Genomic DNA, 27,628 nt, shown 5'->3' on the forward strand with positions numbered 1-27,628 from the left:
GATCTGATATGCTTCTGATACATAAAGTTTGTTAGTTGCTTATCTATAAAAAAAAAAAAAAGGAAGATTCTGTGCTTCTCAGGGTCAAAAGTGTTTATTCTTTTGAGGAATTCAAACAGTTTCCCTAGAACTGTATTAAAACAATACATTTGTTCACCTCACACTCCTTTGGATGGCTACTATCAGAGAAGGAAGGAAGGATGGATGGAAGGCATGAGGGAAGGAGGGGGGGGAGGAAGGAAGAATGGGTGGATAACAAGTGTTGGTGAGGATGTGGAGAAACTGGAACCTTTATGCATTGCTGGTGGGAATGTAAAATGGTGCAACTGCTATGGAAAACAGTATGTAGCCTTCTTGAACAATTAAAAATAGAACTACTAAATGATCCAGCAATTCTCACTTCTGGGTATTTATCCAAAGGAATTGAACTCAGGGCCTCAAAGAGATATTTGTACACTGATGTCCATAGCAGCCATATTCAAAATAGCCATGAGATGGAAACAACTCATGTCCCCAGCAATGGATGAATGGACAGATGTGGTGTTTACATACAAATTAATATTATTCAGCCTTAAAAAAGGAGGAAGTTCTGCCACATGGATGAACCTTGAGGACACTATGCTAAGTGAAGTAAGCCAGTCACAAAATAACAGATGCTATATGATTCCACTTATATGAGGTATTTAAAGTAGTCAGGTTTAGGGCTGCCTAGCTGCTTCAGTTGGTGAAGCATGAGACTCTTGATCCCGGGGTCGTGAGTTTGACTCCATTGGGCACAGAGCTTACACTAAAAAAAATAACAATAAAGTAGTCAAATTCATAGAAACAGAAAATGGAATAGTGGTTACCAGGGGCTGGGGAAACAGGGAGAGAAAGTTGTTTCATGGAGATAGTGTTTCAGATTTGCAAGATGGAAAAGCACTGAGATCTGTTTTACAACAATGTGAATATTCATATCACTACTGAACTTACACTTTAAAATGGTAAATTTTATGTTAGATGTGTTTTTTTTACAACAAATAAACAAATAAGAAACCAATGCATTTGCCTGTAGATTTTCCTTTACTCACCGAAAAACAGCTGGTTATAAAATAGCCTGTTCAGTATGATCCTGTTTTTGTAAAATGTCCTTTACCATTCTAATATATATATATTATTGTCATTAGAATATACACCAAAAGATTAACAATGGCTATTTCTGGTACCTATTTTGTTCTTTTTACCATCTATATTTTCTAACTTTTTTAAAGGAAGCATTTCATTACTTATTAAAACAACAACAAAGGGGCCCTTATGTGGCTTAATTGTTGAGCATCTGCTTCGGCTCAGGTCATGGTCCCGGGGTCCTGGGATCAAGTCTCGCCTCAGGCTCCTCTCGGGGAGCCTGCTTCTCCCTCTGCCTATGTCTCTGCCTCTCCCTGTGTGTCTCTCATGAATACATAAATAAAATCTTTTTAAAAATCAATAAAAAATTTCATCCCATTCCAGGCCCTGTCTTTATGTCCACAAACTTTACATAAGCGAAACTCACATCCCTGAGTCTTTACCATATATATAATTAGAATCACTGCTAATAATTTTAAGATAAAAATAGCATAGTAATATTTTCTATGTAGGGCAAACTTAATCTGTGCTCAACATTTGTGCTTTTCATGAATTATCTCATATAATAACCCTTCAAAGTATGTACCACTATTAAACCCATTCTGCAGATGAGGAAACAGGTTAAGTAGCTGGTAAAAATGCCTTTATAAATTTCAGGGCTGTGTTGAAACCCTCAGCAGTCTGATTCAAAAGCTATTCAGATAGCCTGGCTATTCTGCTAGACACACATGATGTACTCATCTGTCATGCTGTGCATGGGTCCCTTCAGCAGCCATGAACATACAATTTATGTGTTACTTACATGGTCCAGTCAGCACCCCTACCACTCTCCTGATGGTCCTACCATATTTGTTTCACAGATGAGGTGAAGGTCAACTTCCCTCCAGAAATTCCAAGCCACGTTACATTCCAGATGGGTCCACACAGAGCAAATGAATGAGCCAATCCTGGGGATTCTGAGTGGTTTGGGACTGTGGGACTCTATCCAGGACATTCACCTCATTCATGTAGATACTAACACAACTGCCCACTACAACCAAGCAGGAAACACACCCACCTCTCAGGACCAACTCCAACTTGAAGGGAGGGCAGAAAGGAAAGGCTGTCAACGATGGTAATTGTATAATATGATTTATTACAAAAGAATAGTTAGGATTATATAGTTAACACTTGGTGTTCAAACATTTTCATCTCTAAGGATCTCTAAGAGTCTTAGAGACTGTTTAAATATATATCACATGAATTGTTGGAGACAAAGTCTATAGTTTTATTTTTTATTCATTTTATTCTTTTTAGAAGAGAGTGTGTGTGTGTGGGGGGGAAGGAGGTCAGGAAGGAGCAAAGGGAGAGGGAGAGAGAGACTCTCAAGTAGACTCCACACCCAGCTTGGAGTTCAACGTGGGGCTTGACCCCAAGACCCTGAGATCATGATTTGAGCCAAATCAAGAGTAGGATGCTTAACTGACTGAGCTACCCAGGCACCTGAAATTCTATAGTTTTAGAAGACAATTAAAATTCCTTTGCCTTTGGAATTAAGAGAATTGCCTATGGGATAAATACGATGCACAAATCATATTTGTGCACACACACACACACACATAGATCTAAATCCAGAAACTCAAAAAAATAATAAAATAAAATAAAATAAATCCAGAAACTCTGAACACAGGACTGGAAAGGATCTTGACGAGCAGTTTGTTCAAAAAGACAAATAAATAATACCAACTTCAAATCCCCTGCTCGTGGTTGAAATTATCAATCACAGCACTCTTTCTCACTAAACCTGGACTAAACCTCAGAATCTTTCTCAACGTAGCACTCTAAGCAGCGACTACTGCCTAATCGGAGTCAAACCCTATTTGTCATCCAGGATATTAGTCTATTCCCATCCCTGCCATGTGATCGACAGGGGACTGGAGTTCAGAGAGGTAAATTAGCTTGCTCAAAGAGACACAGCTGGTGATGCAAAGCTGAAGTTTCCAAATTTTTGCTTTTTTCTTAATCTCCACACTTGCCCTTTTGCTGTGTTCAGAATATACTGGATAGATCATGTTTTGCACCAGATTCCTCTTTCCTTTAGAATGCTCCTACCAGTGGTCTGCTGAGCAGCAGGAGGCCTATTGCTTAAAATCTTTGTGTGTCAGGTGTTTTCAAGTTGAAAATGGAGATAGTCATCTGATTCATATTCCTGCTTCTCTTACTGGTAAACTGGGGTGCTGTATTGAGAAATGTGGGCTGTTGCTGAAATTTCTATGACTGCAGGGAAAGGATCAGATATTTCGAAAGCACCTTCTCTAGGTAAGGTACTGTGCCCCTGCTGCAGGCTGGTTTTGCTCCAGAGTGTAAAAATGAAGTAAGACATTGGGTGGCTACAGTGATCTGGTCATGGTAAGGCTGCTTGGAAGGAGGGGGTATTTGAGCAAGACTTTAGAGATCAAATGGACTAAATGTTTCTTTGACATATATGATTGTTACATAGTTATTTGGAAAGATAGAATATCAAGTGGTAAAATCATTCCTATTTCCTTTACCCATAAACTCTGTCAACATTTCATTTTTCTTGTCTAGTATCTTTTTTTCTCTATGCAGAGATATTTGTTTTTTTTTCCCTTTTCTCATAGTAGTTAATCTATGTGTGCCATTTTATATTTTTATTTTTAAAAATTGTTGTTATTTTAATGGAGCATGGAGGTCAATGCGGAACTTGAACCCATGACCCTAAGATTAAGACCTGAGCTGAGATCAAGAGTCAAATACTTAACTGACTGAGACACCCTGAACCCCTTGATTTTTAAGTTTTAATATACTACCAGAGTGCCTCCATAACCCATTTGTAAGAACAGCCAACAGAATGGTGTACGTACCTATGTTCATCCAAAGGCATGTGCATGCAGCACTTTTCAAAACAGCACCAAACTGGAAACAACCTGAATATCCATCAATAGAATAGATATATAAATTGTGCTGTATTTTCCCAAATTGAAAAGTATACAGTGATGGAAATAAACTATAGCTACACATAGCAACTTGAATGCATCTCACAAATATAATGTTGAGCAAAAGCAGCCAGGCACAAAAGAAAACATACTGTATGACCCGGTGATAGAAAGTGCAACGCCAGGCAAAATTAACCAGGATATAAGATGTCAGAACACTGTTTACCCTTGGGGGCATGGCTAGTGACTGGATGGACCATGCAGGGAGGCATCTGACTGTAGGTAACACTGTATAAGCATTTGGTGAAATGTATCAATCTGTACATTTATGACTGTGTGCTTTCCTACATATGTTCTACAAGTCAACAAAACATGAATTAATCAAGTAGCTGCAAGCAAATACATCCATCAGGTAGAGCAAGCCAAGGATGTCACTTTGGGCAGAGGAAATAACACAAGGAAAGTTGCAAGAGTGGGAAGGAGAAAACAATCCAGCTTGCTTGCAACATGGGTATTACAATATTTTGCCATAAACAAATGATCCCAAAACAAGGATTAAAAACAATGACACTTATTTGCTCATAATTCTGAAAAGTGGCGGTTTGGGCTGGGCTTAGTGAGGTAGTCCTGTCTCAGCTAAGGTCACTCATACAAGTGTATGTAGTCAGAAGCATTGACTGGGGCTAGCTAGCCTAAGATGGCCTGTGCTGTTTATCCTTTTTGCCTGCTCTAGGAAAATGAATATGGGCCCTTTAAATATGTTTCCTCTGCCAGCTAGCAGGATCCTCAGTTTTGTCAGTATTGGAAGCTGGGGATACATTAAGTAAGAAAGTTCAGAATCCACTTCACCAGAATCCTGCAGCGTGTGTGGGTCCCCTATGCCCAGCTCTGCAGTGCATGGCTTCTCTAGCATCGGGCTCTGACAGTGCATAGTGGCCAGCAGCACCCAGCAGCCAAAAGCTTCCCCAGAAATCTCTCTTGAGGGATTTTGTAGCAAAGTGTCTCTGGTGAGACATTTCCCTAAGAATGGCTTTCCTAGAACATAGGAGGACACAATTCCAGCAACTGCCATGGTACCACAGTGACCCCTCTGCCATGTCCTCTGGGATGAGATCTGGATCTCAGCCCTGGGCAGGGGCTGGGCAGTGGGGGTGGGGGGTGGGGGGTGGGGCTCTACTTCAGGTGCTCTATGTCCACCCTAATGGTTGCTCCTCCTATTTGCTATTCTTGTATTCTTCAGAGTTCTCTTTACTTCTTATTAGTCCCTTATTACTTCAATCCCCCATTATAATTGATAATTCTTTATATTAAACTTTTCCAAAAAAATAAAAATTAAAAAAATAAACTTTTCCTGTTCAAAGTACTATATGGTTTCTCTCCCCTGGTTAGACCTATGCCTCACTCATCTGTCTGGTTGTTGGTGCTGGCTATTGACTGTGCCTTTCTCTCCAAATGTCTCCAGCAAGATAACCTTGAGGTTTTTTTTTTTAACATGGCAGCTGTGTCCCGAAACATGAATGCTGAAAATGTAAGGCTTCTTGAGGCCAAGGCTCAGATGCACCATAACATCATGTTAACTGATATCTATCAGTCAAAATAAGCCATTGAGTAAGCCCAGATTCAAAAGGAGAAAAAATAAACTTTATCTCTTGATTGGAAAAGTGGCAAAGTCACATTGCAGATGGGCATAGGCACAGGACTGGTGGGAATGTTGCAGCCATCATTGCAAACAACCTCCCACAGTCCCAGAGCATCAGAAACAGCAGAATACTTCTTGAAAGTCTATTCCTTGACCCTACTCCAGAGCTGCTAAATCCAAATATCTGGGGTGGGATTTGGGAGTCTAAAATTTTAACATTCTTCCTCTTCCTATCCCAGCCTAGGTGATTCATACCCATAATAAAACTTGAGAACTATTCATCTATGCTCACACAATATCTGTTTTCATTCATCGCTTTGAAAATATTGTTCCAATGCCTTCTGGGCCTTCATTATTTCTGTGGAGAATCTGTTAGTTTCATTGTTGCTGCCTTCAAGATTTACCCCTTATCTCTGGTTTTCAGCAGTTATACCATATAGGTCCTAGTTCAGTTTTTTCTTTATTTATTCTGCATGGAGTTTAAAGTGATTCTTAAATCTGTGGCTTGGGGTCTTTCATTGGGCTTTGGAAATTATTGACTATCATTACAATATTGCTTCCAGTATCATTTCATTTCTCTGAGTCTCTTCTTCTCCTCTCTTCCTCCCCATCTCCTCTTCCTTCCTTCCTCTTCCTTTTTCTCTACCCCACCCCTTTGCTGCAAGTCTCCCTTGGGACTTCAATTATACATATTTAGACATTTTCACCATGTTCCATGTGACTCTCTTATTTATTATATGTGCTGTAGTCTAGGTACTTTCTATTGCCTGTCCTTCAATTCACTAATTTTATCTTCAGCTGTGCTAATATGCTGTACTGTTATATGCATCTATTGACTTTTTTTTTCTTCTATCTATTGACTTTTTAATTTCAGTTTTGTACTTCAGGCTCAGAATTTTCTTTTTTCTTTTTAAGATTTATTTATTTATTTATTCATGATAGATATCGAGAGAGAAAGAGAGAGGCAGAGACACAGAAGGAAGGAGAAGCAGGCTCCATGCCGGGAGCCCGATGTGGGACGTGATCCTGTGACTCCAGGATCGCGCCCTGGGCCAAAGGCAGACGCCAAACCGCTGAGCCACCCAGGGATCCCCTGGGCTCAGAATTTTCATTTGATTTTCCTTGGTAGATTCTAGTTCTCTTCTGAAATTCACCATCTTGTCAATCAATTTCTTTCTTTTTTAAAAAAATATTTTATTTTTTAGAGAAAGAGAGACAGAGAGAATAAGAGGAAGGATGGTCAGAGGGAGAAGCAGACTCCCTGCGGAGCAGGGAGCCCAATGTAGGGCTCAATCCCAGGACTCCAGGATCATGACCTAAGCCCACGCTTAACTGACTGAGCCACAGGTACCCCTTGTCAATTAATTTCTTGACTATAAAAATCATGTTTTAAAGTTCATATCTTAAAAAAAAAAAAAGAGTCCATGTCTTACAGTGCTAATATATGGATCTTCTGGGGACCTATTTCTATTGTCTATTTTTTTCTTGGTTTTCAGCCATTTGGTCTGCCTACTGAGATTTTTTGAAATTTTTATTGAATGCTAGATATTGTGTATGAAAAGAATTATAAGAAAAGTTAATACCCTAAATGGTATTATCTTCCTTCAGAGAAATTTTTACTTTTACTTTAGGCAAGCAAGAGTCTCTCTTTTTTTTTTTTTTTTTTTTTTTGGCAAGCAAGAGTCTTATAAGGGATTGAATTGATTATATGCTAATCTTCAGTTTTGTGGAGCTGGTCTATTTCTGAGTCACCTCTACTCCTAGGGTAGAACCCTCTAGGGGTTCCATTTGAAAGCTTGGGGTGTTTATTAGGGATATTCCTACTTGGTGGACCCTGAAATCCATCTTTTATATCTCAGCTTCATAAAACCTTCAGATGTTCAGCTTCTGCTCAGCTTCTTAGTCATCTTTTGAGAAACAGCATATTCCTTGAAGGGCAAACTGGCAGCTGAATATGGACCTTACCTCTCTGCATTTCTCTTATCTCTGGAATCTTGAACCCTCAGGTCCTTGTTGCTTTGGTAGCTCTCTAATGCTTTCACACACACACACACACACACACACACACAGTTATTTTCATCTCATTGGACAATTCTCAGTGGGAGGGTTGGTGTTCAACAAGCTATTCCATAATTATTGGGAATATAAAACCTTTGCTCATCTAACATTTATGCTATATTTTTTAAGTAGGCAGAAACCAGCCTTACTCCTCTCTGTAGTGCCAGAGACTCCCTTTCTTTAAATTCTTAATGGATACCATTTGAAAAAATGAATAACAGTTTATAAATTGCCTTTAATAATTTTAAACTGTAGACAAAAGAAATGGCCTTTCTATAGTCCTAAATATTGGGCCCAGAGAAGACCTGCCCAAAGGTTCCATGACTAATGTCTATTAAGAAGTGAGGGATCCCTGGGTGGAGCAGCGGTTTGGCGCCTGCCTTTGGCCCAGGGTGTGATCCTGGAGACCCGGGATCGAATCCCACATCGGGCTCCCGGTGCATGGAGCCTGCTTCTCCCTCTGCCTGTGTCTCTGCCTCTCTCTCTCTCTCTCTCTGTGTGACTATCATAAATAAATAAAAAAATTAAAAAAAAAAAAAAAAGAAGTGAGTGGCCTACCTGGGTCTGGTATACAGAACCAAAACAGTGTTTTACCTTACTCTGCCAGATTGTACTGTGATGTAATGGTCAAGAACATCATGGGCTTGGGTGTCAAGCAGATCTGAGTTTAAATCTCGGTTCTGTCACTTACTAACTGTGTGGCCTTGGGCAGGTTACATGAACTGTTGGAGCTTTAGATTCCTCATCTGGTAAAGTGGAAATATTAATAGGAGCTACTCAAGATAGTGTTGTTGTGAAGACTAAAGTGGGCCAATGTGTATAAAGTACTTGGCAGAGTCACCCTATCTGTAAATAGGAATTATTCTTTAAGAGAGGATCAGAATGGTAACAAGTGCCTCATTCCTATGAGTTTCACAGGTAGTGCAGCAACCAATGATATCTTACCACTTCCCCTCCCCTGAGGCTGGGGGCTCTACTCCCTGGAGGCTCATGGTTCTCCTCATGCAAAATACCCACCCCAGAACCGGATGACAGTCTCAAATCCGTAAGGCTGGAGTAGAAGGAATAGTCTTTGCTTCTTGGGGGTCATCAGGACCTTACTGCCTGCTTCCCTCCTGATGCAGGCCCCTCTGAAGCCTGGTGGTCTGGGTAGATGGAGAATCAGCAGCCCAGATACTAGGATGGCAGGGCTGAAAGACTCCAAACCTTTCTCTTCCACTGGCCCCCAAACACATCCTATGGTTAAGAGCACAGAATCCAGAAAAACAAAAACAAAAACAAAAACAAAAACAAAAAAAACCCCAAAAAACAGAAAATACAGATGGCATTCAAATCTTAGCTTCATCATTTCCTAATTGTGGGATCTTAGTTAAATCCCTTAACTTTTCTTACTCAGTTTCCTCATCTGTATAATGGAGTTGATAGTAGTACCTACCTATAGAACTGTTTGAATGATTAAATGAGCCCAATAAATAATAGCTCTCATTTTATTTCTCCTGTTATTTTTTCCCCCAGAATATATAAGTCAGAAGGAAATAGTATAAGTTAAAACTAGAACCTTTGTCTTCAGACTCTCCCTTTCTCCACCGTTTGCCCACACCACCCTTAAAATTTCTCCTGCTCAGGGGTTAAAGCATTATTTCCCAACTTTTCCTATCACAATACATGATAATATTTGTTTTTTTTTTAATACATGATAATATTTGAATACTACCTGGGTTATCCCAATGAAGCTGTTTGAAGCCTGCATGTGCCAGTCTCATCAGATTTGGGGGCTCAGGCTGCCCTAGGTTCCACCTGGCCCCTCCACCTAAGGGCTCTATGTTTCAGCATACTTATAACCTGTCACTGTCCCCTGGCTGGGGCTCTTTGGGTTAAGATGTTGACAACCCCACATAAGGCCCAGTGTTGCACTGCCCAGAAGTGACACATTAACCCATTGTTGGTAAATCAGTCCTGGACCAGTTATTCAGTCTTCCGTTTGGAGTCCAGAGGCCAGAGCCCAGAACATGGAGATTGGGAAGAAATCAGATGTCGGCTCCTGTCCAGCCTCTGCCTCAAACTCATGTGACTTTGGACAAGCCATTACTCTTTTCTGGGCTTTACTTTTCCATCTGAAGCAGAAAAGAATTAGACTAGAGGAAAGATCTACATGGTCCCTTTTGGCACTGACATTCTAAGAATCCAGGATTCTATGAATTCCCCCATCACACAGCAGTATTCTTTTCCTGGTGACCTGGTTCCTGCCTCTGATTCAGATAAGTGTAGCAAATAGTAGACTCTCCAACTGTGCAGATGCTCCCAGCTCTCCTCACAGTTTACTGGCTGGCTAGTCTTTGAAATTAACCCCTGCGAAGTCTTGACAGAGGGCAGAGCCAAACTTGCCCCATGCCCCCATCAACAGAACTCCTCTGAGTCCTCTACATTAAGCTTACTCCTGCCCCCCAGACCAGCCTCTGGGAGAGAGGCATTCCTAATTTCATCTCTTCTTCCCACAGCTCTCAGGCTTCTAAGTATGATCTGGGCTCATGGAGAAGGCAGGGAAGACTCCAGCCGCAGGAGTTGTAGCAGCCTCCCTGCAAGAGGGAGGGAGAGTGTGGGGAGGCTGGAGGCAGATCCTGAGGAACCTGGGCTGTGATGCTCCAGAGGCTGGAGTTGGCCTAGTGTGTAGGGCAGAGACACCATGGGCCTTGAAGCAAAAGAAGGACATGAACAAAACTTAGGATCACAAAGTGCTTGAGCTCTATGGAAGGCAGACTGGAGCAGAGAGAGAGAGAGAGACAGGGAACTGTTAGAAAAGTCAGGCCAGAGACCATGACATGGCAGTAGGGACAAAAATAGGAGGAACTAAGGAGGTCATTTGGCAGGCTGGGTGATTGACCGATTGGCGGTTCAACCACAAATCTGACTGTGTCATGTGCTGGGCAGCTGGGGTTACACCGCCATGGGTCAGAGGGACTACCTGCTTTGTTAGTATGGGGGACAGGACCTCAAGGAAGAGTAGAGTAATGAGTCTCAGGCTTAGAGATAGATACATTAAAATACCTCCAGTAGCTTTTTATGCTGCTTAAGATGTTTTCTCATTTGGTCCTCCCAACACGGGTCTGTTTTGCAACAAGAAGCTTAAGGTAGTGACACAATTAGAACCTCAAATTCAGGCCTCCTGACTCTTGGCCCCACACCTGGCCACAGAAATGGCTTCCCTAAACTGACTGGCAGGCAGAGGTGGTGGGAAGTTTGCTCCCACCCAGCTGCTCCCCATCGCCTCCTCGGGATTCCACAGCCCCCAGCCTGCCACCAAAGGGCAGTAGGCCTCTAGCTACATTCATGCCCCTGCTCCAGCTTTGCTCCTTGTCCTAGGAAGACATGGGTGGGGCCAAGTGAAGGTTCTTGACATTCAGACACAAACAGGTGAACCTCTTTTTTACAAAGGAATCTTATGAATCACTAACGTGAACTCAAATAAAAAAGAACCTGCTCAGGCCAAGGCGGACGTGGTTATCTGGTTGGCTGGTTGTCTTGACTGCCTCCCCCTCACCCCCACCCCCCTCTGCATCTGGCAGCCTTTCAGAATCTGCAGGGTTCCATGGCCCACAGTTTGTAAGCTGCTGGACTGGAGGACTCCTTCTTAAGGATCCTCGAGTGAGGGATTCTCCACCGGGTCCACAAGTAGAATTCTCTGAATTTGGAAGGAAAAATTCTATCTCTATTTTCACCTCTAACTCAAGTTAAATACTTTGTTCCATTACCAATGTCAGCAGTGACCACAGTAATATTGACAGTTCCTGTGACTGTGTCACTAAGAGAAATGAGATATTTTCGTGTCACATTCTAGTGGTCATAATGTCATTTATGTTTATCGCTTTATTTTTCTTTAATTAATTAATTTATTTATTTATGATAGCCACAGAGAGAGAGAGAGAGAGAGAGAGAGAGAGAGGCAGAGACACAGGCAGAGGGAGAAGCAGGCTCCATGCACCGGGAGCCCAATGTGGGTTCGATCCCGGGTCTCCGGGATCGCGCCCTGGGCCAAAGGCAGGCGCTAAACCGCTGCGCCACCCAGGGATCCCCTGTTTATCACTTTAAAATGACAATAGTTATTATATCTGCTGCCAGTTCTCATTTTTAAATTATTAATAAAGAATTATATATTAGGATGCCACACCATGTAAAAAATATCATGATAACTATATTTTGTTATGATTCATTTTCTTATGTATTTTGTTTTATACATTTAAAAACATTCTGAATATTACTCAGCCATTAGAAACGACAAATACCCACCATTTGCTTCAACATGGATGGAACTGGAGGGTATTATGCTGAGTGAAATAAGTCAATCGGAGAAGGACAAATATTATATGGTCTCATTCATTTGGGGAATGTAAAAAATAGTGAAAGGGACTAAAGGGGAAAGGAGAGAAAATGAGTGAAAATATCAGTGAGGGTGACAAAACATGAGAGACACCTAACTCTGGGAAATGAACAAGGGGTGGTAGAAAGGGAGGTGGGCGGGGAGTGGGGGTGACTGGGTGATGGGCACTGAGGGGGGCACTTGATAGGATGAACACTGGGTGTTATTCTATATGTTAGCAAATTGAACACCGATAAAAAATAAATTAAAAAAATAATAAAATAAAAACATTCTGAAGAGGGGTCCTCTGGCTTTACAGATTGCCAGAAGAGTCCATGGCATCAGTAGGTTACAAGCCCCCATCCTAGGACTTCCAGAACAGAGGGGGCTGGGAGCTTGTTGAAGGTCCTGCCAAAAGAGGGCATGTAGGACCTAGGATCCCTGGAGGCCTCATGCTCCGATGTGCACACTCTGAGCCTGAGGAAAATGAGACAGGAAAGTGGGGCAGGAGCAAAGGGACTCTGAGAAGTGGAGCAGAAGCCAACAGGCTGGCTGGCAGGGCTCAGTCTAGTGGGACAGAACTGAATTCCTCAGCTACAACCCCAGCCAGGCTTCTGGGGGAGCCAGGACTTGGGGGTCCTAGTCTTGTTTCTCATTTCTCTGCCCAGTCTCAATTTTCTTCTCTGAGCTAATATAGTGGAAACAATGGCCTCATGTTGGAAAGAGACCCTGCTTCCGGATCTGACTCTTCCTTGCCTTGGTGAGTTACTTTGGGCAAATCACTTCCCTTCCCCAGGCAGTTTCCATGTCCGTATAATTGCTGGTGTAAGCCTTGCTACAAGCCCTTGCCATGCTCACAGTAGACATTGCTGATAGCTCTTAGCGTATAATCATTCCATGCTCTTAGGTAGCTTCAGAAGCCTTTTCAACACTACCAGTTGATAGGAATTAGCAAATGAAGTGAAATGTTTCTGCTGTTGTTGGATTAGATGATCTACATATTTGCATCTGTACTAGTCCATCCATGCCTCGAACTCAAAAAAGACCCTAGATAGAAGTGCAGACTTCTAAAGCATGGCTATTTCTCACTCATAGGTGTGTGCATGTGTATAGGAAAGAAAGAGAGAACATTCTTAGCTGGGCTGTAGATTTTCTCTTGTACACTCTATAGCAAAAATGAGGTCAGAATAGGACATTGAGATGTTGAAATCTCAATCAGGCTTCCCAGAACAGATGAGCAGAGGCAGATGGAAGTCGAACTCCAAGCAATGTTTGGAATGGGCATCATTCCAGAATCAGTGCCGCCAGGCCCTACCTGTTCCCAAATGGCTCATGTCACAAAAGACATCAGACATGCGGTGCAACAGAATGATGGTAACAAAGAGTGAATAACACCAACCACTCCTAGTGTAATTTACATGGATGTATATCATGCACAGCCAGGTGGTCAAGACGTGGATATGCTAGAGACTAATGGTTTCTCTCCCAAACAGCACAAAAAAAAAAAAAAAAATACTTAGAAAGTTATTTCAGAGCATTAACTATCCCAGGGGACAGCTAAAGCCCAGACAAGTGTTGTAACTTACTTAAGGTCACAGCCAGTACAAGTGCTAGGACCAAGTTCTGGGTCTCTGCAGACCTGTGTGATCAGGCTGGTATCACAAATGAGAGTGCGTTGGGTAGATAGTAGGGAGTGATGGGAACTGTGGCCAACTAGAGGTCACATGTTCTGTTTAAAGGCAGCAGCTGATTATCAGTTTAAGTTGATGGTTGGCATGGGAGGGTGTGAACTTATCCTGCCACGTTCTCCTGATTTTTAAAGAGAAGTCAGAATTGAGATTTTTATATTAAACAGCCCCATTTTCAAATGCTGACATCTAAATTTTAATAGGTTAAAACAAAACAAAACACTGTGTAGACCAAACAAATTGGATCTGGGGACTTTAGTATTTGGTCTGATTTGCAACTTCTAGTAGAACAAGTAAAAGCCCCTGCTGTGAATTCAGCTGTATAAAGATCTGAATCATGCTTCTGCCATTTGTTAGTTAAGCAGTCTCACCCAAGATCTGTAAGCTCTCTGAGCCTTGGAGTTTTCATCTGTAAAATGGGAATTGAACACTAAAATGGACTACTGTGCAGATTAAGCAAAGTAATGAAAACAGCACAATCATTTGCTCATAGTAGGTGCTCCGTAGATGTAGCCCCTCCCCGCAAAGTGCCTCTGAACTTCACAGTGGTCTGATGAACACCCACCCCAAGACACCCCAGTGCATCCACCTCAAGCTTATTTTCCTGCGAGGTATCGGTGCTCAGTGTCTGTAGAACTCTAACATAGACATGCAAAGCCCTCAAACGTGCTCACACATAGCTTGCATACCCCCTTGGGAGGATTTGGAGATGCCAAGTTTGGTTACCTAGGAAGGATGTTTAAGAGGCTCCCCTGGGGTGCAGCCACAACCTTCTCATGTTGTTTAGAAGAGAGGCCTACACACTGCAGGGGGTTGGCTAACATGACCTATTGGGAGCCTTCACAGCATTAGAATTTTTCAACTTGAATTTTGTTAGCTCATGTGCTCAAACACACATGCACACACATGCTCTTGCCCACCATCTGCCCAAAGCCTAGGCAAGAAGGGCTGCCTTTCCCATTCCCGGGAAACTTCCGTTCTAGCTCTCACTCCACTCATTCTGGGAAAGGAGGTACCACCAAGACCCTTGAACCAGCATTCCCTGAGACTGATTTGCTTAGCAGGGAGCAATGGGAGAAGGGACAGGGTAAAGAAGCTTAAATGACTGAATAGAAGGGGCTTGGGATCTTGACCAGACCCCCGAAGCAAGAAGCAACAACAGCCCTCTGGATTCAGGGGAATGGACAGGTTCCAAAGACCTGCTCATCCATTGTCTCCAGAAGTCTCTTGCCACCCCAGATGATGGCAGGGCTATGAGGGACTCCATTTTATGGATGGGGAGACAGACCGAAATGTCTAGCTCTGAATCAGTTTATCCAATCCACTCTAAGGATCAGGTGCCCTCCTGATCGGGGCTCCTCTAACAGAACAAGTATGTGGGTTCTGAGTCCCTGCCCTAAGCTGAACCCCAACTTAACAACACTACCACTACCACTTAGCCAGCCAACACTTTTGCTATTTCTCCACTCCCACCTCATTTTAGAATTTAGAAGACATTGAAGCAGAGAACAGTGACTTACACCCAAGGTCACCAGGAGGTCTCAAAGTCTGTGTTTGAACTCAAGGTTGTCTGACGCCAGCCACATATTATACTGCCTCATACATGAGGGCCACATTCCCAGCCTGGGTTTCAGTTCCATTAGAAAATACCATGACTCAGTGAGCTGTTTCCCCTGCTTTTTGTTTATATGAGTCTGTATTTCAAAAAAGTCCCAATAAATGGTATTGTAAAAAAAAGGAAGAGAACTTAATGAGCAACCATAATCCCATCATAATTAGAATAATTCTTTATCATGGAGGTCACGTTTTATAAAACAGCCATTACTCTATTTTGTCAATACTAAGATGCATGTCTGTGGGGTTTTTTGTTTCCATATTTGAATTTGGGAAGCATTTTAAAATCTGTGGACTCTGAGCTTCCAAGATGTACACTATTTTATTTGGCCCTAAGAATAATCTGGGGAAGCAAGCATTGCCAAGATTATAATCCCCATTTTATAGCTGGGAAAACTGAGGTTCAAAGAGGTTAGGCAATTTGCCTGAGGTTACAGAGCTAGTCAATGCAGATTAGTCCTGTGCCCTGATTCCCAGCACAAGCTGTGTCTGCCATATGCTCCTGGACTCCAAACCCTGTGCTCACGTGCATCTGTTTCCATCACCCCATGGTCAACCCATGGTGGAAGACTGAGGGACCTCTCAGTTTCCCCCATCCAGGGTTGTCTAACCTCAGGCAGAGCAGTGGATGAACCCAGTGTGAGGTCTTCAAGGAGCAGTCTAGCCCCAAATAGGAAGTTTTCAGGTCACAGGATCCCACTTTCAAGAATGCAGCCCATGAGACACCTCGGTAAGCTCAGCAGTTGAGCATTTGCATTCAGCTCAGGGTGTGATCCCGGGGTCCTGGGATGGAGTCCCACATTAGGCTCCCTGTGAGGAGTCTGCTTCTCTCTCTATGTCTCTGCCTCTCTCTCTGTCTCTCATGAATAAGTAAATAAAATCTTACAAAAAAAAGAGAGAGAGAGAATGCAACCTATGTATTGTAGAGACCCAAGCCAGGCCTAGGTTGTGAAGGTGGTATTTCTGCCTGGTATGCTTATGATCCATGCTAGCTAGATCTAGGGGCTCCCACCTAGGATCCCCATCCTCTGAAAATTGCCCTATTTCTCATATTTCAAAAGACCAAATGAAAAGCAAATATTGACTCTAGATAAGCTCGCACAGGCTGCTTAAAACAGCACATTTCTTTACTTTTGGTTTAACTTACATCAGCTCGATGTTTCATGGCAGTTTGTTCCTGCTGACCAGAAAACAATGATTGGCTATTATGGGGTCCCAATTCACAAAGAAGGGGAAAAACAGTTAATGACATTATGTAACAGGTACAGCTCGGCAGACAAAAGTCTTTCAAAACAAGGGGTGTGATGGAAAAATAAGAGAAGGAGAAAGCTGACATGGAAATTTAAACTCATTTTCCCAGATGGAGAACATGAGGCTCAGAAAGCTGCAGTGACTTGTCAAGGTCACACAGCGGAGCTGAAACCAGCACCCAAAGTTTCTGCCCCTCAGGAGAAGCATCTTTTTACCAGACCCTGCAGTGCTGAGCTTCAAGAAACCCAGATTGTCAGTACTCACCAGGGCTGCTGAAAAGGGTCAGGACAGGGAAATGGCTTCTCCCTTGCACCTGTGGGCTCCTTCCTGGCGGGCAGTTGCCAAGGCCACGCTGTCTTTCCTCCCTGGGCGTCTGCCAGGGCAGCTAGGCATGGGAGCCTCCTGGAAAGCCAGCTCTGGGCAAGGTGAAAGAGGCCTCTGAAGAAAGCACCCTCCAGGACATAAAATGACCAGGCCCTGGGGTCACGAAGTGGCCACGGAGGGCTTAATTTCATCTAGCTTGAACAGCTGCCTCTGGCCCCCACTGGGGAGCTCTCCAGGTGGCATGGCTGGTTTTCCTGCCAGCTGCTGGGTGCCTTTAAGAGAATGACTACAGTTCATTGGCTGAGCAAGGCTCCCCCTACCTCTTTACCTGAGCAGGTGAGAAAAGCCAGGCTAGGGGAGGGCTGGGGACTCAGGTGAGAAAACAAAACTGTGGCAACCAGCTGGCTCTCCCTTCCTTCACAGACAGCCCTTCCTTCCTGGGCTTCCTTCCTTATCCCCACCCCAACCACAGGACCAGCTGGAGGGAGAGAAAGGGCAAACATTCTGCAGACTGCCTAACGCCGCTCAGTTCACAAAGCTTCACTATCTCTACATAACCCTAGACCAGAGTTATTTGTATGTCTTCTCTGTCCATGGAGAAACTGTCCTTGGAGATATGAAATGTCCAACTCACGCAGCTCTTGGAAAGAAGGTTGACAGAGTAGGGCGGTGTGAGGATTCAAACCTGAGTCTCCTGCTTTTGACTTCCACCCACTGCTCCTGGACCAAATCACCTCCCTCTCTATAAGGCCTTTGGCAAGCCACTCACTGCCTCAGTTTCCACATCTGTAAGATGGTACAGTCTTGCTTGTAGGTGAGTCTACACTCAATTTGTTGAGTGTATCATAGACTTAGAGCTAAAAAGGACTTAGGAGATGATCTAGCTCATCCATGCATCTAGCAGCCATTCCTTCATTCTGCAGGCATTGTTATTCAGCAACTATTATGTGCCACACCTATTTTAAATCCTAGGGCTACATCGGTGAACAGGAAAGTCAAGGACCTTATTGAGTTTGCATTCTAGAAAGAGGAAAGACAAACATCAGTAAACAGATTAGATAGGTAAAAGTACCCTAAAGAAATGAAATAGGCTGATATGATAAAGTAATGGGGGGAGGCTAGTTTAGATTATGTGGTCGCTAAGGCCCTCTCTGATGAGGTGATATTGAAGCTGAGGCTTGAATAACCAGCCATTAGAAAAACCAGTCATTAGAGGAGCTGGAGCAAGAATCTTCCAGGAACGGAGAACTATAAGTGCAAAGGCCCTGAGGTAGGGGTATTTGGAGAATAGAAAGAAAGCTGCCTGTGGCTAGAATATAGTCCAATCCTTATACTCCTTTTTAATAGATAAGGAAATGATTCAGAGCAATGGCTTGCCCAAGATCCCCTCTTGCAAATTTCTCCTTCCCTTCTTTATCCTCATTCATTATGGAGGGAAACTGAAGTCTGGAGTTCATCAGCACTTGAGTTACCAGTAAAACAATCATTGCACAAGCCTACACTGCTTTGACCTCATGTTTCTTCCACTCTGTAGACATGTGTAAATTCCCAAAGGGCAGGGGCTATGATTTTAGGAGTTTCCTACATTGAAGAACCAAATCCTGACCAACAAAATATAGTGCTAAAAAAGAGCAGCAGCAATGTAAACTGCCCTATTGTGACATAAGGTCAGAACAGACCTTTCCTGTTCAATTCCTTTCCACTGTCATTTTCAGAATTTTTACTCTGATTTTTTAAAAGGGCTCTCTGTTGTCAGTCATCATGTTGTTGATGGTAACACTGGGATTGTTATTCTGAAACTGTTGGTAAGTAGTGTAGGGTAAAGCAAGTGAATTTCATGGTGGTGGTATTGGGAACCAGGACTTTTAATGTGAGAGAAAGGAAATACAAATGAAAGACAAAAGGGGTTAAGTAAAAATTTTATAATCCTGGATTTAAGTCAGAAGTTCCAGTGTGAATTTTTGATGCAGCTGATCTGAAAACAAACACCATATTCCCTGGCTCTGCCTATTGTTGTCAGGTCTAGAAATAACAATCAACCCTTGAATGAGCACCTTTAGGGTCCAGACTGTAGTCTCAAAATATGATTTTACATTTAAAGGATCCCAGGCTCCTCACAAAATAAATAGCTGATTCCAGCTCTGGAGTGGAAAATGTACAACATGTACATAGACTTTTAATGCCACAAATGAAGGAAACCAGAGTCATGGCAAAGGGGCTCAGGAAACAACCTGAAGAGACTCTTATTTGCCAAAGGCCAGATGATTTCAGCATCAGTCAAGAAAATAACTGCAATGAATAGATAACATTAAACATATTTAAATCCATGAATTCATAATGATTTTTTTAAAATAAAAAACTTCAGTGATCATCTTTGAAAGATAGTAGGAAATCAACTCATTATTTTGAAAAGTGGTAAATAAAAAAAGGGAGACAAACATTTATTTTGTCTTTCCTGTACGAACTGTGCCTGAGGCAACCAGAATAGATGAAAGGAAGGTGCTTTTTATGTAAGCTTTCCAACAAATAAAATGAAACAGGAATGAAGAAGGATTAACTGGAATATCACCATTTTGCAACTCCTTATGGATTAGTTGATCTAACTGGTAATACAAAAAGAGAAACAAGGGCGCTGGGGTTGCTCAGTGGTTGGGCATCTGCCTTTGGCATGATCTCAGGGTCCTGGGATCAAGTACTACATCGGGCTCCCTGCAGGGAGTCTGCTTCTTCCTTTATGTCTCTGCCTCTCTCTGTGTGTCTCTCATGAATAAATAAATAAAATCTTAAAAAAAAAAAGTGGGAATACCTGAGTGGCTCAGCAGTTGAGCGTCTGTCTTAGGCTCGGGGCATGGTCCCAGAGTTCTGGGATCGAGTCCCACATTGGGCTACTTGTGAGGAGCCTGCTTCTCCCTCTGCCTATGTCTCTGCCTCTCTTTCTGTGTTGCTCATGAATAAATAAATAAAATCTTAAAAAAAAGAGAGAGAGAGAAACAAGTAGACATAATGGGCCCCTTGGTAGAATGAATCACCACATCCTATGGAGAAATCATGCCCCAAGAATCAAGCAGGAGTCTGATCAAGCCTTTGGAATAGGTGTTGGCAAACTTTGTCTCCAATGGGCAAGCTTTTATAGGCTACAGTGTTTGGCCTCTGCGGCAACTACTTTGCTGTTAGAGCACAAAAGGCAACCGTGAACAATAGCTAAACAAATGAATGGAGCTGTGTTCCAACACAATCCTGTTCACAAGGGTAGATGCTAGATTTGGTCCATGGACCATAGTTTGCCAACCTCTGTTCTTGACCCCACTACCAGTTTATAGGAAACACAGGGACTGTGGAACACATGAAATGACACCATGGAGACACAATAAGCAAAACCCAAACTGGGGGAAAGTCTAATAGGAAAATCAACCCGATTTCTTTAACAAATGAATGTCAAGATATTAAAAACAGAGAGGGAGGTACCTCTAGATTAAAAGAAACTTAAGAAATATTAGCCAATCACATTGTATGGACCTTATTTGAATCTTAATTGAAGCATTATTTTTTTAAGATTGTATTTATTTATTTGAGAGAGAGAGAGAGAGCACAAGTGAGTGGCAGAGGCAGAGGCAGAGGCAGAGGCAGAGGCAGAAGCAGACTCCCTACTGCACAGGGGGCCTGACGCGGGGCTCAATCCTAGGAACCTGATATCATGACCTGAGCCAAAGGCGCTTAGCTGACTAAACCACCCAGTCGCCCCTTAATTCAAGCAGTTATTTAAAAAATTATGGGATAATTGGGTAAATGTGAACACTGACCTGAATATTTGATAATATGAAGGAATTATTGTTGAGATTTGGAGATAGTTGATGATACATTGTGGTTGTGTGTTTTGTTTTTTTTTTTAAGTTGAGGATCTTTTTTAAAAAGATTTTATTTATTTATTCATGAGAGACAGAGAGAGAGGCAGAGACCCAGGCAGAGGGAGAAGCAGGCTCCATGCAGGGAGTCCGACGTGGGACTCGATCCCCGGGTCTCCAGGATCACTCCCTGGGCCGAAGGCAGCGCTAAACTGCTGAGCCACCTGGGCTGCCCTGTGGTTGTGTTTAAAAGGAGGAGTCCTTATCTTTCAGAGACATTTGCTGAAATATTTAGAAATGAAATGGAATGATATCTCAGATTTGGTTAAAAATAATGGGTGGTGAAATCTAAAGGAAACAAAATTGGAGAGGGGTTGGATGGTGGATGACAGGTACAGAGAAATTCATTACTCTATTCTCTCCGTTATTTTGTAAATACTTGAAAATTTCCACTCTGAAAAGTTAAAATATATTTATACCATTTCACACTCAACGAACTGACAAAATTTTTAAAATCTGACAAACTCGAAGTTTGTAATGGATATAGGGAAAATGTAAATCTCACAGCTGGTGGGGATGTAAATTCCTGCAATTTTTGATAGTGATTTGTGTATGCCTCATGATCCAAAAATTCCCCATCCAGATCTATACTCAAGAGAAACTTTAATCCATTAAGTGAAATATAGAAGCATTTTTTAAATAGGAAAAATAGAAAACAACCAAAATGGATAATTTCTGGTATCTTTGGACCACAAGAGGTGGGGGGAGGCTAAGGAAATGTAGAGATTGGAAATGGCAAATACATGTGGAGATAGGAGCCAGGGCCCCATCAGGATAGATTTAGCTCAATATATGTCGACCTGGTACCCACTCTGGGCCAAGCGCTTTCCTGAATGCTGGGGATACAGACGTGATGTCCCTCAAGGGCTTTAAAGTCTAGATATCAGAGGTAGAGGGGGGGTTGACCCTGACATATCATTGAGCCCAACTTACCCATTTCATAGATGTGGAAAATGAGGCCCAGAGAAGCTAATTGACTTGCCAAGGCTCCTGGTTGGTTTATGGGGGAACCAAGAATTGAAAGAGGTCTCTGATGCTCAGCAGAATTAGATCTTGGAGCCATACATCCTTAAGCTGAATCTTGACTCTGTAACTTATTAATTGTGATTTTAGCCAAGTTATTCTCTTTCCTCTGAAGTATAGCAATACTTCATAGGTTGATATGAGAATTAAATGAAATGATATACATAAAGCACTTGACCCTGTGACTGTAAAGGAGTCAGACCTCAGTGGATAGTTTATTTACCTTTACTGTTATTGATATTAGGAAAGACTTTAGGAAAAGGACAAAATGCTACATTCTGTGTTGCTCTCAAATGGTTAAATCTGCATAGCTCCTGGTCCACCACCTGGAGCCCCCCAGTTCCTTGTAAAATGAGAATGGTGGAACCAACATCATGGGGTTGTTGTCATGATTAGATGAACTAATTAATGCCTAGCATATAGTAAGTCCTCAGTATATGGGAGCTATGATGCTGACGATGCAAGACTTCTATCCCAGGGTGTCAGGCTTAGAGATATAAACAAGAATTGACTGCATTTCCTGCCCTCAGAGTGCTTCAGTCCATTGGGGGATAGAGTCAGAGGCCACTCCTTCCTTTTCATTTCTCCCCCTGCTATCACAGTGATTTTAACCATTTTATCCCACAAAGAAGCTGGCTTTAAAAATGACCAGGCCAGATCTACTAGGTCTGAACGCACAGGCACACTCACCTCTGCTGGTGAGAACCCCATTCCCAGCTCTGCAGAATCCCTGACTGCCTCAGGCTGCTGAAGCCAAAGCATCACATGCTCTGAATAATAAAGCCATCCAGAAAGTTCCCTGTGGCGAGCCAGGCACCACACTCTGGTCTGCACCCTCGGGGCCAGGCAGCCAGAAATATCACAAAAGGCCTGCCCTCAAAGCTGAGTTCCTGTCTCTAGCTTGCTGGAACCACGGAGCCCAGGGAGTTTCAATATCCAGTTCCTTCTCTTTCCTGATGCCTTCTCCTTTCACGGAAACCATGTGTATTTCTCACCCAAGACCCTATTTTTATAGAGCCCAACAGAACATTCTCAGTTGGCTCAGTGACCCCTGGTCCCAATTTCCCCAACCCTACAGAGTAAAAACCATTGAGGATCAGAGAAAGACACAGTAAGACCAATGTGAGATGAATGGAACCAGTTAAATATATTTGGTTCTCCTGTGGAAGCAAGAGTGAAGTTGTTCTTTCAAGAAGACATCAAACCTGTCATTCTGCAACTGCTCGCAGGCTGCAAGCTGGAGGCACAGCCTGTCAGATGGTGTGGTTGTGCACAGTGATATCCTTGTGGGCAGGGGCTGTATCCGGTTCCCCACTCTGCCCAGCACTCAGCACCAAACCAGTGCTACAACTAGTGCTCTATCATAACAATCCTAACAACCCAAACTGTTCCCTCTCGGCACTTATTGTGCTTGTAATTAAATAACTGCATGTACAATTATTTGTTTAATGCATGCCTCCCTGACAAGACTGTCAGTAATCCAGGGGCAAAGAGTGCCCCCAGCGTTGTCCACTATTGTATCCCTGGTGCTTAGAATGGGATCTGGCATGTACCTGGCATTCAGTGAATGTTTGTTGAATGAATAAAGGAACACAGATGGCAAAGATGGCCACGGCAGTGGGTCAACCCACCCACCCGCCAATCTTGAAGGCCTACGCTGCTGCAGGTGCTGAGCCCATGACCAGGACAAAGGAAGCTGCCATTAGGCCATTTACTTCAAGATGCTGACAGTGTTATGGGAAAGTGAGGAGGGAGGGGTTTGCTAATACCCAGGCTCAGCTGTTCTTAGAAAGAGTCTGCCTCCTAGAAAGTCTACCCATTTACAAGAGACAAAGATGGAATGGGAAGCAGGCTTGTCTGTTGGTTAACTAGGGCCTTTTCTTTTACCTCTACTTGGTGATTTGGAACAGTTGGCCTGGGAGTAGATGGATGATTTCAGCCTGGAGTTCATGGAATCTACTTTGTAGAATTGTTATAGGACACAAGAAGTAAATAGATGTGTAAATATTTACTATAGGACCTGACAGTGTACCAGTGCTCAGGAATGCTATGTGGAGTTACTGTGGTTGCTATCAATCCTCTGCCTTCCAAGGCTGCCCAGGGATGAAGGCACCTTGGATGGAGAATGTCAGGGCACAAGTCTAGTGATAGATGCTGGGCTTCCCCAAGGCATCTCCTGGGACCAACCTGGCCAGATTGCAGGGCAAGAGGGAGTGAATCATCTAGGTGATAGAAAGACCTCAAATTGACTTGGACAAAGTTGGCCCCCATAGCCCTTAAGTCCAGAGTGCAGACTTGCTCTGTTGTACAACTGCATCCAGGAGCTCAAACACTATGAGGATGTCTCCTCCCAGACTCTGTCACCCTATCCTGCCTTCTGTGTGAACTCCAGTCTCAAAGAGGCTGAGCCCCCACGGTGGCTTACAGCCTGTCTCAGCTCCCACAGAAAAGAGAAAGTGTCTCTTCCCCAAAGTTCAGATCAAACCCCCAGAATGGAGTCTCCTTGGCTATAATCGAGTCACATGACCTCTCCAAAGTGATCACTGTGGCCAGGGTTGCAAAGCTCAGATTGGCAGAGCTGAGTCACATGCCCACCTGTGAGCCACCCATTGGAGTCTGCTCCACAGAAGGGGAGGGGAGGGTCCCCGAGCAATATAGGGTTGTTGTTGCCAGAGAAGGGAGAATGTTGCTGGGGCGGCAAAATAAATATGCACTGCAGATTGCAAACCTCTCTTCAGGTCAGATGACAAGAGCAATGTTACAGTGAGGCCAAACAAACGTCAATTCTGTCAGACAAATAAAGTGATAGGATCTGGAAGGTTTCCCAGAGGGCAATGGGGCATTACTCAGCCATGTGCCAAAAAAACCTCTTTTATGGGGCCCATATCAGGGTGCCGTCACTTGGCTCCAGTTCTAAAATAAAGAAAGCCCCCCCAAAACTTAGCAACCTAGATAAATAATACTCAAATGCAATTTTTTAAAAAACAAAGTTAACACAAAAAATCCATGACAAACAAAATTAGGGGCTTAGCACCAAACCTGGTACATATTTAGTGCTTGACAAAAGTTTATCATTACCATTACCATTTTTCATTCTGGAAATTCCTAAGAATAAGTTTACCGATGAATCATACACTACAGTAATGGTACTGTCTTCATTCACTCAACAAATGTTTACTGAGTATTATAAGTTTGGTGCTGCTAGAGAAATACTAGAAATCAACTAGAAATCTAGTTGATCTAGATCCTACCCCCGGGAGTTCATAATCTGTCATCTGAATGGCAAGACCATTAGCATACAACACCTCCATATATTATTATTTGTGTTTTAATGAAGGTCCAAAAACTTGCCATGGGAGCCCAGAAGAAGTAGCATTTAAAAAACCCTTCTATAAAATAAGTTAAGTCCTGAGGATATACCATACAGCATGGTGACATAGTTATAGTATCATACATTTGAAAGTTGCTAAGAGAGTATATCTTAAAAGTTCTCATCATAAGGAAAAAAATTATAACCATGTGTGGTCACTTATTGTGATGACCATTTTATAATTTATCCATAGATCAAATTATTGGTCGTACACCTGAAACTAATATAATGTTATATGCCAATTATATCTCAGTAAAAAAAATCTTTTTATTATGAAAATGTTGAAATATCAGAAAAGTAGAAAGGATTGTAAACTGAATACCTATATATTGATCACAGATTCAACCATTATAAACATGTCACCATATTAATTCATCTCACTATATGTTACATTTGTGGCTAAAACATTTTAAAGTTTATAGATATCCCAGCACTTGAGCCCTAAACATTTCAGCATGGGGCAGCCCGGGTGGCTCAGCGGTTTGGCACGCCTTCGGCCCAGGGTGTGATCCTGGGGACCCGGGATAGGGTCCCGTATGGAGCTCCCTGTGGGGGGCCTGCTTCTCCCTCTGCCTATGTCTCTGCCTCTCTCTTTCTATGTCTCTCATGAATGAATAAATAAAGTCTTTAAAAGAAAATTTTCAGCATGCATTTCCAAAAATATAAGAATTCTCCTCCATAAGGATAATACACTTAACTCACAAAATCAATAATAATTTTCTTACATCATCTAATACCCAGTTCATAGTCCAATTTCCTCCATTGTCTAAAAACATGGTCTTAACAGCTTTTTATTTTAATTTTTTTTTAATTTTTAAAGATTTTATTTATTTATTCATGAGAGACAGAGAGAGGCAGAGACACAGGCAGAGGGAGAAACAGGCTCCATGCAGGAAGCCCGACTTGGGTTTTTGATCCTGGGTCTCCAGGATCACACCCTGGACTGAAGGCGGCGCTAAACCGCTGAGCCACCCAGACTGCCCTTAACAGCATTTTTTAAAAAAACAAGTACAATCAAGAATCACATCTTATATTTAGTTATTAAGACTCTTAAACCTTGGGGCACCTGAGTAGCTCAGTGGTTGAGCGCCTGCCTTTGGCTCAGGTCATGATCCTGGGTACCTGGCATGGAGTCCTGCTTCGGGCTTCCTGTAGGGAGCCTGTCTCTTCCTCTGCCTGTCTCTCATGGATAAATAAATAAAATCTTAAAAAAAAAAAAAAAAAGACTCTTAAATCTCTTTAAATCTAGAACCTCCTCTCCCATTGCTTTTGGTTTTGTTTTCATGACATTGACTTTTAAGAAGAGATCATGCCAGTTCTTCTAAGCTGTCCTACATTCTGGATTTGTCTGGCTGATTTTCTGAGTATTGTTTAATGTGTTCTTCTACCCCTGAAATTCCTGTAAATGGAAGCTAGCTTTAAAGACCTGATTAGATTTGGGCTTAACGTTTTTGGCAAGAACCAAAATAGGTGGAGCTGTGGAGTCCGCTGCATCCTAGCAGGAAGCATGAAATGCTGGTTGTCCCAACATTGGCGATGCTGTGTGGTCCCTGGGTTAAGTAGTAACAGGCAGACAGAGAAGGAACTGGAAAGGATGGTAAAGTCTTCACCATGACATTTGAATAGGACTTTAAAGGATGTGTAGGAGCCTACTGGATGGAGAAGAGGGAAGAGGAAGGGTTTTCCAGATATACATGGAGGTACAGTGTTGGGAAAGAGAATGACAGGCTTTAGGAAGTAGGAGGTGGTAACCAAATGTGTTTGAGAATTGTTTTAACAACACCAAGCACTTAGGGCAAATTTACTGTGTTCCAGGAACCCTGCTAAGTGACTCATTTAATTCTTCACACAGTCTTTTAGAATAGGTGCTACCACCCCCATTCTAAGGGTGTGGAGTCAAGGTTGAGTGATATGTGGTAACTTGTCTAAGGGTTACCTAGCTAGAAACAGGCAGACTCAGGATTTGAATCTGGTTGCTTGACTCCTGAGCCTCTGCATTTAAAAATCACTAAGCTCTATGTTAAGGGGACAGAGCAAAGGAGTTGGGAGCAAGTGGAGACAGGCCTTCTCTGTCATTCTGAGTTTGGATGTTATTTCAGTGGCAGTGGGGAGCAAGTGAAGGTTTCCTGGTTTGGGCAGCAAAGCAGTGCACCTTGAACTCGGTCTGTGAAGGGTGAGTGGACAACTGCTGGGATGAGCTATCAGGGGGAAAGCCAGGCATCCCTTCAGGAGAGTGGGACCTGGTGAACAGAGATGGTGGGAGGAATTCAAGTGTGCTGATTCCAGACCTGTGCGCCGATTCTTACTTTCCTAGGCATCTGGAGGCCTGGTGGGAGCTAAGGAGAAAGCATTTAGGGTCAGGGTG

General features: G+C 42.8%; 2 long non-coding RNA genes across 3 annotated transcripts in view; one reads left to right on the forward strand and one right to left on the reverse strand.

Moving 5' to 3' along the window:
- LOC112926995 (uncharacterized) overlaps positions 1–27,628 on the forward strand; it is a 67,748-nt gene that overhangs the window by 12,154 nt on the left and 27,966 nt on the right. The gene's annotated exons all lie outside the window — the stretch shown is intronic.
- On the reverse strand, positions 674–17,037 carry LOC140598663 (uncharacterized). Its single transcript, XR_012001204.1, has 3 exons — positions 16,909–17,037; positions 3,969–4,031; positions 674–787 (listed from the first exon to the last, which is right to left on the reverse strand). It is a non-coding gene; the product is annotated as an uncharacterized lncRNA (long non-coding RNA).

This window comes from Vulpes vulpes, chromosome 4, assembly GCF_048418805.1.
Source record: "Vulpes vulpes isolate BD-2025 chromosome 4, VulVul3, whole genome shotgun sequence".
Lineage (NCBI taxonomy): Eukaryota > Metazoa > Chordata > Mammalia > Carnivora > Canidae > Vulpes > Vulpes vulpes.